A 12,407-nucleotide genomic window follows, 5' to 3' on the forward strand; every position below is an offset into this window, starting at 1 on the left:
GGGGCCTTGTGCTTGCCAGGCAGGTGCTATGCAGCTGAGCTAAATCCCTGGCCCTGTGAATTTCTTTTGGATTGGTATAATTAGATTTTGTTTTAGAGATACTATTTTTAAATCTTAGCTGATTGTCTTTCGCTGGTATATTTAGACCATTGAAAGTGATTAACTGCAAATGCTTGCTACAGTAGCAAAGACCTATCATATTTTTAATTGCTTTCGTTACATTTCCCCCCATTGTTCTGGAGATTGAACTCAGGGCCTTCACACTAAGCTAAACTGCCAGCTCCCATTTTTGAGACAGAGACTCATGAAGTCACCGAATTGCCCAGCCTGGGTTTGAACTCGAGATCCTTCTGCCTCAGCCTCCCAGAGTGCTGGGATAACGGGTGTGTGCTGCTGAATGGACTTACTACTTACTACTATATGCTAAGTGCTGAGTTCTGCTGCACTGAATGCTGGACAGGCAGGGACCCAGCCTTCACCAGTGCTGGCTGGAGCCAGGGTTTATGGAGCCAGTTCAGTGCCAGGGGTTTGAAATTTAGGCCTTGCAGACCATCCTGGAAGGAGAGAAGGTCAGGGCCTCTGAAGCAGAGGTTGGAACCTGAATCTGCAGGGCTGCGCTGGTTCTGTGGGTACCAGCTTGATGACTGGCCTGGTGTTGGGGCGGGCCTGTAACACCGGGCTGTGCTCTGTAGACACTGGCTTAGGCCTTCCCTGTGTCCCCTGTTCCCACCAGGACAGGGCCATGGCCTCCCACTTCAGTAGGGTCCAATCTTGTGGAGCCCCGTGCCGTGTCTGACTGCCCCCCTGCTGACCAGCCCCCAACCTGTCCATGAGCCCAGCAGCAATAAGCGCGCCCAAGGACCCTGCAGGACAGCCAGCCCAGCTTCTCGAATGGACCAGCTGGTGCAGAACAGACCTGCAGAGAAGGCATGTGTCCTGTCCTTCAGACACTTAGGTCCCAGCACCTGGCCGTGAGTGCATTCTGGAAACATGGCTGCACCAGGCACTATAGGCGACCTCAGCGCAATGAAGATGTCACTTCAGGGAGTTCATTCAGAAGACACTAAATCAGTTTATCAGGGAGCTGCCTGCACTTCTGTGTCCACGTCAGTGCGATCCATAACAGTCAGATTGTGGGTCAGGCTACCCATCAGCTACACACGGATGAAGTAAGTATGCGATTCTGCTTAGTCTTGAGCAAGGTCACCTGAAATAACCTCAGATGAAGGTGGCTGAGTTCACTGGCTCCCCAGAGGGGCGCCACAGAGAGCGGCTAGCTGTTCACCCCCCAACTACCTTCCCAAGAGTGCACTGCCTGCTTTCAGTATAATGAGGAGGAAAAAACAGGAGGGGAGGTGCCTGCCTAACAACTCCAAGAAGCTCAGAGCGAGCCTGGGCTGCCTGCTTTGGGCAGGGAGAGAGAAGTCCACACCTTGCACTGAGTTTCCAGTGTCAGGTCCTCTGCAGGAAAGCCTGGCTCTATCCTTAGGCCAGCAGCTGTGGAATCATGTTAGGCCAGGCGGGGCTGCCTCTGCCCCCCACCCCGCTGCGACTTTAGTGGCAGGATGGGAGCAAAGACTCTTCACCAGGAAGCAGGGCATGCAAACCAGCATGGCTACACCTGGTAGGAGCAGAAGCCTGTGTGCAGGCCAGAGCACATGGATGGGGCCAGTAGGCTGTCTCCACACCAAGCAAAAACTGGCATTTGAGTGGGAAGACTTGGGCTTCAGCCTGTGGTATGCCCAGCTTTGAGGTATGTATTGGGCTTACTCCCCTTCCTCCAGAGGCCCTGCCAAGCCCCTGAGCTCTGAGATTCAGGTGTGGGCCACCTTAGCATCAGCCTAGGTAGCCAAGGGCTGCCTCTGTCACCGCTCCCCCAACCTCAGGCAGCCCCCACTCGCTGCGGGTAGATCAGGGTAGTAGGCTCAGGACTCTGCCCTGGAACATAGCACTAGGCTGGTGGCACTTGACATGGGGCAGGTCCTCAGCTCCATCCCATGACCTGCCTATGGGCAGTCTCTCCACAGACCAGGGCTGGGGGAAGGTGTAGACTTTTAGAAAGCATCGCAATGGGCCGCAAGTCTGCCTCAGCAGCACTGGTCCTACCTCATTATTGTGCGAGTATTGTCAGGCCACGAGCTCAGCGTGTCACTGTGATGGCACCAGGTGTCATGGAGGAGCCTTGGGCTGGTCCATCTGCAGTGACCTCGCAGATCCCAGCAGAATCCTGACCACAGACTGGTAATTCTGGATGAGGGATCCCAGCCTACCCCAGCTAGGGAGAGGACTCGGAGACAGCCTGTGCAGCGGGGTCCCCCCCCGATTCTTGCAGAACCAACATACCTGCAGTGTACTGGGGCATGCCAGCCCCTCAGTTGCTCTCTTACACAAAAACAATGAGAACACTGCTTTGAAAGCATCACCGTGGTGAGCTGCAGCTCAGGCAGCCCCTACCAGCCACAGATTCCCACATCTTACCTAGGCACCATGTGGGGCTGAAAGAGTGGCAGTGACTTGGCTCAAGGATCATAAGTGGCCTGTTTAGAGTTTCTGGAAAGACAGACACAAAGCCAGTGGGAAGGTGGGAGCGCCTCTTCTGTCCGTGCCCACACCATATTGCACAGCAGAAAGGATCAAGGGCATTCAGGATGTCGTTAGCTTGCCGGACAAGGTGCCAGAAACAGGCCGGCTGGCGGTTGGTACGGGGGAACCGAAGCCTCAAGCCTCCGACTGAGTACGTTAGAGTGCTGCCTCGAGGAAACCCTGTGCACCCGGAGAGAACAACAGGCGTGTGGCAGTGTCTTAACATGCAAATGTAGCGAACGGGGAATAAAAATACTGGTTTTTTGAGCTGAAAAGTACGCTGGAATGAATGTGATAGAAGGCTCTGACAGGCCCACGTCAAACAAGAATTAGCTTGAAAATAGGCTGGCTGAAAAACACTTGGAGGTGAAAAAGAGTAAAGAGGAGAAAGAAAGCTTATGGGAACTTTGGAGCAGTATTAAAAGGATATATTCTGGTTTTGGGCCCTCAGGATGACTTGAGAATGTCAAGGGGGCAGAAAGTATATTCAAAGAAATAATAGCAAAGTCCTCAAACCTGCAGCAGGCACCAATATTCAGATACAGGAAGGTCAAAGGTCATTAGTTAAATTTAAGTCAACCATGTCTGCCACAAGACATCATAAAATCAAGCTTTCAAAGGTGAATGGTAAAAGGAAAATTCTCAAGACGGCCAGAGCGAAGATGAGATACCTTGTGGGGTTGTCCCAGCTTGCCGACAGCGACTCCTCAGCAGAAGCCTTGGAAGGCAGGCCAGAGCCATGAGGCTGGCATAGTACTGCATGGGAAAGAAATGGAATTCAAGACTATTGAGCCCAGCAGAGACGGACATTCTGAGACAAGCGGAAGCTCAGAGAGTATACGTGCACCAGACCTATTTGTTAAGGTATAAAATCGGCTGTAAGAAATTCTAAATACAGGGGGAAAGGAGTACACATTTACTGCTTATTGTATTTTCTCTTGTTCCGTTTAAAATTGTTCTAAGTTGCCACCACTTCAAGAATTTGTTACAGGGGGCCTGGCCTTAGCTCAGCTGTTTAAGTGGCTGCTTCCACAAAGCTGTCAGCCTCAGGTTGCTGGAGTTCGATCCCCACAACACTCCAGCCAGCCAAACCACCCCTGAGGGCATTCGGAGAAAAACACACACACACACACACACACACACACACACACAAACAACACCCTAAGAGTTTGTTATAATAAAAATGTTTTCCCTGTGTACCTTGTGTAGAAAGATAACAGACAAGGAATCAAAACATATTACTTGAGTGTATCTCTTACCCACAAAGAAAGGCTGCAAAAGGAGAAAGGAAGGAACTGCAACAAAATAGAAAACAATATGTAAAAACTATAGTAAAACCTTACTTATCAATACTTACCTTACATGTAAATGGTTAAATTATCTAGTTAAAAGATCCAGTGGCCGAATGGATGGGACAACAAGGCCAAGCTATGAGTTGCTTATAGGTCACCCGCTCACCTCTGAGGGCGTGCGTAGCTGGAAGTGAAGGGATGGCGTAATGTACTTCATGCAAATGGGATCCAAAACAAGCCAGAATAGCCATACCCCTATCAAATAAAGTAGACTTTAAATCAAACACAATAAGAAGAAATAATATGGTTTGGCTCTTAAAAGTCCCATGAAAGTTTCTGTGTTGGTCCTCAACCAGTGACACTGTTGGGATGTGGGGCGGCCCTCAGGGAGGAGGACATCCAGAGGGAAGAGGACAACTAGATAGCAGTGGGTAATGGCGCCAGCCTCAGAGGAGACCAGTTTTGCTCTGCCACAGGCTTCACCTCAGGCCCAGAGGCAGCAAGCCTCTGAAGCCACGGGCTAAGGTCAGTCTGTCATGCGGCCTTCAGCACCTCACTGTCAGCCATGACAGACCACCCAGGCAGAAAATCAGCAAAGCAGCAGCGAAGCTAAGCTGTACCCTGGGCCACATGGACCTATCAGATTGTCCATAAGCCATTCTAACCAGCAACTGCAGAATATACATTTTTTTCTCATCAGCACATGGGACATTGTCCAGGATAAATATGAGAGGTCACAAAAAAGATGTTAGTTGAAATCATATAAAATGTCTTTTGAGTCCATAATGCAAATAAACTAAAAAATCAGTGAGATAAATTTGGAGGAAAAAAAAAAGAAAAAACTTTGACAAGAGTCTAAAAACAAAACGTAGGGCCAGGGAGATAGCTCAGTGGCAAGCGCAAGGGCCTGAGTTTGATTCCCAGTACCAAACAAACAAAACCAACTTCGGAAAGTGTGATAGTTGACTGGGATGTCAGCCTGAATAAGAAATGCCCAGATGATGGGGTTGGCACAGTTCTGGGAGAGTCTGCGCTTCGGACTGACTGAAGAGGGGCCCCACCCTGGGTGTGATGGCTCTGGCCAATAGGCTTGGTCTGGATTGAACCAAAAAGAGGGAAGGAAGCATCCTTGTTTCTGTTTCAGAAGAGCCCCGTCTTCAGCCTCACATTTAGACGTCGGTCTTCATGCTCCTAGTGCAGTTCTTCAGCCCTGAAGCACAGGCCCTCTGGCTTCCTGACAGACCTGTATGGGACAGCACACTGAGCTTATGCCTTCTCCCTTTGGTGCGATACTTTAGATTTCACGTGCAAATGGCCCTCTTGCCTTTTTCCACACCTTGGCTCCATAGGCGGCCATTGAAAGCCTGCCTCGTAGTACACACGTGTCGCATTGAATCTGTCCCTCGAGGAAGGCATACAAGCACACAGAAGTCCAGCAGCTCCTCCTGCCACTGGACTGTGGCGGGTGACACAAACTGTGAAGAGTGGGGTCCGGTACACAAAATCACAGCAGCAAGCGATAAAGAAAAGAAAACTCTGCTTAATATTGCAGGAATGTTTTAAATACTAAGGAATAGGTTTCATCAAGGACATTTTAAAGGTCTGTACATTGGTAACTACAAAACACTGGTGAACAAAATTAAAAAACCAAATAACTGGATACTCCTTTGATTGAGGAATGGGATACACAATATTGTGAAAATATTCATAGTACTCAAAGCAATCTACAGATTAAATTCCATGTTTAATAAAAATTCCAATGACATTTTCAAGAAATAGAAAAAAATCCCAAAGTTCACATGGAATCTCAAATAGCCAAGAAAATTAAGGAAAAAGTATCTGGGGATATCCTACTACCTGACTGCAAAATGTCCTGTGCAGAGCTGTAGTAATCAAAACAGCATGGCACATACTTAAAAAGACAAATAGGCCAACAGAGTGAATAGAAATCAGTCAATCAGTCCACACATCTCCAGGCAGCCGCTTTTGACACAAGGTGCCAGGAACATACAGTCAGGGCCGGCGTCTTCACAATGTTTGGGAGTCTGAGTATCCACACCCAAGAATAAACCCAGACCTTTAGCTCATAGCATATATAAACATAAACTCAACATAGATTCAGGACTTTTAACAGAAAACCTAACTAAAACAAAATGAAACAATGGAAAAGGTCTAGGACACTACATGGCAGTACTTTTTTCTTAATATGACCCCAGGAGCACAGGCAACAAAAGCAAAGACAAATGGATTATGTGAAACTAATCCCACACAGCAAAGTGAATAATCAACATGGTAAAAAGACAACCCACAGAATGAGAGGGTAAACCTGTCAACCACGCATCTGGTAAAGGGTTAATACCCCAATAAATAGGGAAAGCCTCCATTTAATAGTGAGAAGACAGCTTGGCGTGGTGGCACATGCCTGCTGTAATCTCCGCACTGGGGAGGCTGAGGCAGGAGGATGCTGGGAGCTTGAGGCCAGCCTGGGCTCCACAGTGATTCAAGGCTGGCTGAGCTACACAGTGAGATCCTGTCTCAAAACAACAGGTGAAACCCTGGATATTTTCTGAAAAGACATACGTGTGGCCAACAAGTCTGTGAAAACTGCCGGATATCATCACGGTCTCCAAAAGGCACTCGGAAGGCACAGTGAGGTTCGCCTGTGAGCACAGTTGCTCATAAGCCCCAGCAGCCTGGTTGCACAGGGGAAGGAGTCCTGTTGCTGCCCTGGTGGGGATGTGAGTGGGGACAGCCTGGGGGCAAACTGTGGGGGGCCCCAGCCCACACACAGCAGCCGGCACCCAGGACTGGTTTCAGCAGACAGCCAGGGACCACAGGGTCTCGCCATGAGGGGTGTATGGAGAAGCTGGGCTCCTGGAGGCAGAGCAGGATGTGTGTGGCCTCGCGAGGGCACTGCTGGCCATGGGGGCAGTGACGGGGGCACCTTGAGGTGTCTACTGGCCGTAGAGCTCTGGCTGACCATGTGCTGTGTACTCACATATCAGTAACACAGATTTTTTTTAAAAAAAATGTTATATATTTAGTTCAGGGTTTCACTATGTAGATCGGACTCAGTGATTCTCCTGTGTTCAGCCTTCCAAGTGCTGGGATTACGGGTGCACGCCACCACAGCCAGTCTCAATCATATCTCAGTGCCCCGCTGGCAGGGCCGCCACGGCAGGCTGGGGCCACACCTCCAGCCCCTGGTCTGCCTGAGCAGGCGCTTTAATCCACTGAGCTATCTGGTGGCCCTCGGTGATGCAGACGCGAATCATTCTCGCTGCAAAAATGTAAGCGCGTGAGGCGACCACCCCTGGGTGTGCGTGGTCACGAGCATGGTGAGTACGTGCAGTTTTGTCGATTTAAATATTAATGTCTTAATAGGCCCCGAGAAGATGCATACTGTAAAGCCGAAAGGAAGATAATACCACTGATCAGAATCTCTAAGCCATGAAGGGAAAGATTGTGAAAGCGTAAAAATAGCCAGTGAACGCAAATGACAGCGGAGAAAGGAAATCTAGCAGGGAAAAGACTAGAGCAAGGTCATGACAGCCGCGTTAACGTGTGTGACGGGGCTGTACCTCGTGTGTCTTGCCGACACGTGGCTTGAATGTCCCACTGTGGGGCTTTTTACTGATGGTACTAGTAAAAAGAAAATGAAAGCGACCATGTCCACTTGTACCACCAGGGGTGGAAGCTGCTCCTCGGAAGGGGCCAGAGGAGTCGTGTAAGCCCGCAGGCCTGAAGGGGCGATTCTGGAGCAGGCACACAAAAGCAGGCGGCAACGCAAGCTCAACTGCGCTGGCTGCGCTTCCCTGACGCACAAAGCAGGCAGCCAGCTGGGCCGAAGAGCACCGCTTCCGGCTCTGACTACCTCTATTAAAAGGCTAATGTGTGAGATTGGGCTAAAAAAAAAAAAAGCCAACTGTGTGCTGCCTGTGCAAAAACCCCTTTAATGTGAACCCCATTGGTTGAAAATAAAAGGACAGAAAATGTATGAAGCACAGAAGGCTGGGGTGCCTGTGTGACTGTTAGCCCAGCTGCCAGGGGTGACCAGAAGGGGACGGTGGATGCTCAGGCGAAAGACCGGAAGCACGCATCTCCAGGAGCGGTGGATACGAGCATTTGAAGGGAAGGGGAGGCTTTGAGGGGACCAGGGCGTTGTGTCTCTTACTCTGATCAGTTTCAAATTTGAACATTAACTGTATAGCTTGCTGCCTATTATTCAATCGTTTATGGCAGTTTCTGTCAAGTAGAAACATGACGAGTTCTCGCCACCGCATTCTCTGCATCTGGCCCTGTGCGGCTCCTCTTTTCTCCAAAGTCATAAATAAAGACTGTGAAAGGCAGACGTCTTGAATCGAGTCAGGGCAGAGGCAGCCAGGACAGCGCAACTGAAGGCCCTGCGGAGAGAGGAGTCCAGAGTTGCTGCAGAGGCGACGAGAACGATGGGGTGAGTGTGCTTGGAGCGAGCGAGCGAGGGGAGGCTCTTGAGGCAGGTAAGTGGCAGTATAATAAAATTTGTGAAACGTAAACATTCACCACACTTCCTGAGCACACCCTGACCACTGTGGAGCAGAGATGCGAACCTTTTAGAGACCAAACGCCCAAACTGCAACCCAAATCGCACTGACGTGTCACAAAGTGCCGACGCTGCAGTGAAACCTGAACCCCGAGGTCTCGGTTTAGGACGGCTGCTGTCGGGCGCCCCTGGGCTGGTGTGCCTGGGGGGGCTCTGGGCTGCGGCAGCTGCGCTGCAGGTGGTCACGGCAGCACCAGGGGCAAGGGGAGGAGAGGGGGCCCCCCAAGAGCAGACCCAGCAGGACAGCTGGGTCTTCTGCTGAGGGGGTCAGCGTCCAGCCGCGCCAGACTCCTAGGAACGAGGGGCCAGCAAGACAGAGCTGGAGGAGAGCCTGCCCAGCCTGCTCCCCTGTGGACGCAGCCTTCTCCCCACCTGGAGGTCTTGTGGGGCCAAGAGGGGCAGGTGCCTGGCTCCCAGCTGATAGGCTTTCTTAACCTTTTAGTCTGGGAAGGGGCTAGACTCACATGCCCGACCGAATGAGCTAGCAGCTGTGGCGTATTTCCTGAGCTGCCTGGCCCGCCATAAGCACTCGGCGTGGATTCTGACAGTACGTGGATAGTGTAACCCCCAAGCTATTTTTTCATTAGGCACTTTGGGCAAAGTAAACTAACACAAATATGGTGCCCTGTGCACGTGCCAGTCTTTAGGTCAGCGCAGTGACCCCATCTCCCAGGAGTGGCCCATAGAGTGTCCTCCATCGTAAGCCCTCTCAGGGTGGCAGGACGTGGCAGCTCTCCCTGACACTGTGTGTGTTGGGTGTTTGTGTGTGCAGGTGGTTCCAGCAGAACCAGAAGCAGCGTGCATTTGCTGCCACACGGAGATGACGCTCATTTAATTAGCTGTCAGCAAGTGAGCTTGCCCTGGAGCAGAGCTGGGCTGACTTGTTTAGGTGCTGTCTGGGACTCTTGCCAACCACACCCTCAGAGCTCTGTAGCTGCAACAGAGACTGTGTGGCCCCCAGAGCCCAAGAGAGCTACTATCAGGTCTTTTGCAGGAAAAGCTCACCAACCAACTAGATTTAACCCACTCTCCACTCTTTTTCCAAACGCCGTGAGCTCCGCACACTGTAGTGTGCCAGCGGCCGAGCCAGCTAAGGCCCCAGGCAGAGCCACTGTTCCCAGAGGTTTCCGAGCATGGCAGCATTATCCTGTGGGGTGGCAACTCTGGCCGTGCAGTCCTGTGAGCTTTGAGCTTTCCTTGCCCTGGGCAGGAAACCGGAGCTCCTGGAGCACTAGTGTGAAAGGCACTTCGCTTCCAAGGGTGCGCTGGCTTTTTGCCGGGGATTCCTCAGGCTCAGCTTCCATCAACACAGGGCCAATGGAGCCTTGCAGGACCACCTGACCACATTAGCTCTTTCCTAGTGCTGGGGATTGAACCCCGGGCCTTTGGCACTGAGCTACATCCCCAGTTCTTTTAGCCAGTTAATTAATTAATTAATTAATTGTCTTCTTGAGATGGAGTCTCACTATGCAGTTCAAGCTGGCCTTGAGCTTACTTTGTAGGCCAGGCTGGATGAATTTACAATGATCCTCCTACTTCAGTCTCCCAAGTGCAGGGATTATAGGCATGTACCACCATGCCCAGCTTTAATTATTATTTTTTGATACAGGGTCTTACTAGGTCACTAAGTTGCCCAGGAGGGGCTCAGAATCCCAGAGCGCTGGGCCTGCAGTGCACCATGTGGCCTGCGCCCCTTATCCTGGTGTCCCTAGGTCTCAGGCACCAGATGCAGTCCCTCTGTGCCCTGTCCTCGGCCCTGAGTGCCTGCCGTCTGAGCTTCTTGCCGGTGACAGCCGGACCTCCTTGCAGCAGAGGCTGCCCTTGTCCATCTGCTCTACCCTCCAACTTAGTGCTTGCTTCTGGGCCTGGGCTTGGTCAGGGTTGTCAGATTTAGCAAATATAAATGCAGGGCTTCAAGTTAAAATGGAATTTCATTTTTTAAAATTAATTTTATTGAGAAACAAATAGCAATGAGACAGTTTCAAAACAAGTTAGTAGGACAGTTACAATAATTGATGCATTGAATATTGTTGTCTTTGTAGTGGTTATTCATAGTACAAGAGGCAGACGTGATATCCTGTCCAAACACTATTAGTGCAAATCTTTCTTCTCATTGAATTAAGAGAAAGTAACTGTATATCTATCCTAACTATTTTGTATATACAGATACAAAATGGTCCTTCATTTATATCTCCCTTTTCTGTTTAGTTTTGTCAGAGTTGGGTATTCCATTGCCATTTAAATATTGTAGGTGCATGAATTCAGCAAAATAATCCAATATAGTCCAGTAGTCCATAATAGTAGTGGGTTACCTGTTTAAAAAAAAAAAAAAGATAATAAATGAAAACAAGAGACAAGAAAAAACATGTCATAGGACTGTCCTGCTACAGTGCTGTATATGGTTGAATTTTTAAATTTTTGTGTAAAAATATGTGATTGTTTATTCCTATTTTTAAATATTTTTTATTTTTTTGTTTTTTCCTTCATATTCTGTAGGGATTTAAAGTTTAACATATCAATACTTGATGGAAAATACCTGTTCCATGATATGTCTAAGATGTTTGGAATTTCAAATACATTAATTTTTGGTGTGAGTATAGCCCATGAAAGTTACAATACATGTTTTAACTAATTTTTTTTTTTAATGCAGAACTGGGGATTGAGCTCAGACCCTTGTGCTTCCCAGAGAAGCACTTACTCTACTGAGCCATCTCCCCAGCCCCTAAATTGTTTGTTGATCTGAAAATTTGCTTGGCCTGCTATGCTTATGTGGTTGGGCTACAAGGACCGCGTTGGAGGTAGAGACTTGGAACACCCTGGGACCAGCTTCTGGAAGGGAGGCCAGGAGGAGTGGCAAAGGAAGGGCTCTGTCTGGGACACAGGCCTGGGGACAGTCTCAGCTGAACCACGGGATGCTGGTGCCAGAAAGGTTTTGAGGAGGTGGTGGTGTTGGGGGGCCTTTCTCTCCTGAGCTTGCTGACCCGCCCCTGGGTGACCTGCCCCTAGGGCCGCAGCTCTGTGCATTCTGGAAGCTTCTGCAGAAGAAGGCTGCGGGGCAGAGCTCCCAGCACCGGCAGCAGGGTCCAAGCACAAGCACATGACGGTGTCTGCTGTGCCTGTGGAAGATTCAGACTCCAGGGAGGGCGAGATGTGGCTCAGGAGCCCCGCAGGTGTGCTCCACCTGGAAGACACCACGGCATGATGCGACGCCCAGGGGTGGCTACTTCGACGCATCTAAACTCTGGACAGGGAAGGCATTCCGGGCAGTGTCCTCAGAGTGACCGGATTCCAGCAGGGCCAGCCACCCTGCAAGTGGTGACTGGCCTTGCTAAGTGACAAAGCATCTCTGATGGGTCTCCTCCAGGCATGCCAGCCTCATGAAGAGGCATGCCTTTTAGAAACCTGTGCAACATTTATTATTCTACTCTCCAGTGACAGGAAGCCCATCTTCCCTGGCAGGGCCAAGTGAGGTGGACAGTGCTCTGCCACCTGGCCAGCTGCTGTCCTGGGCTGAGGGCCTGCTCTGGGCTCGGTGTCCCAGGCCTTGAAGCCAAAGTTTCTCAAATGTATGATGAAGGTCTTATCTGGGGGCCTTTACAGCACAGCTGTAAAGGATGTGACTTGTTGGCAAACACGCAGAAGGCATGGACCTCCTCAGCCCCAGACTCAGAATTAGCTTCCAGAAGTAGCCCGACCACTCCTTAAAGGTCAGCTCCATTACCTTGCAGCGAATGGGAGGTCAAGTAGCTCAAGGTTTTATGGCCTTACAGGCCCCCTTCAGGGCAAGACTACCATCTTCCCCAGTCTTTATACAAGGGGTGATCAAAGCCATGCTGAATATTTTTTTAAAAAAATTACAGTTAAGGGGCTGGTGAGATGGCTCAGTGGTCTAAAGCACCTACTTAGAACAAGCTAAGCCAAGCAAAGCAAGGGGACCTCGGTTCAATCCC

Source organism: Octodon degus, unplaced genomic scaffold, assembly GCF_000260255.1.
Source record: "Octodon degus isolate 3935 unplaced genomic scaffold, OctDeg1.0 scaffold00105, whole genome shotgun sequence".
NCBI classification, from domain to species: Eukaryota; Metazoa; Chordata; class Mammalia; order Rodentia; family Octodontidae; genus Octodon; species Octodon degus.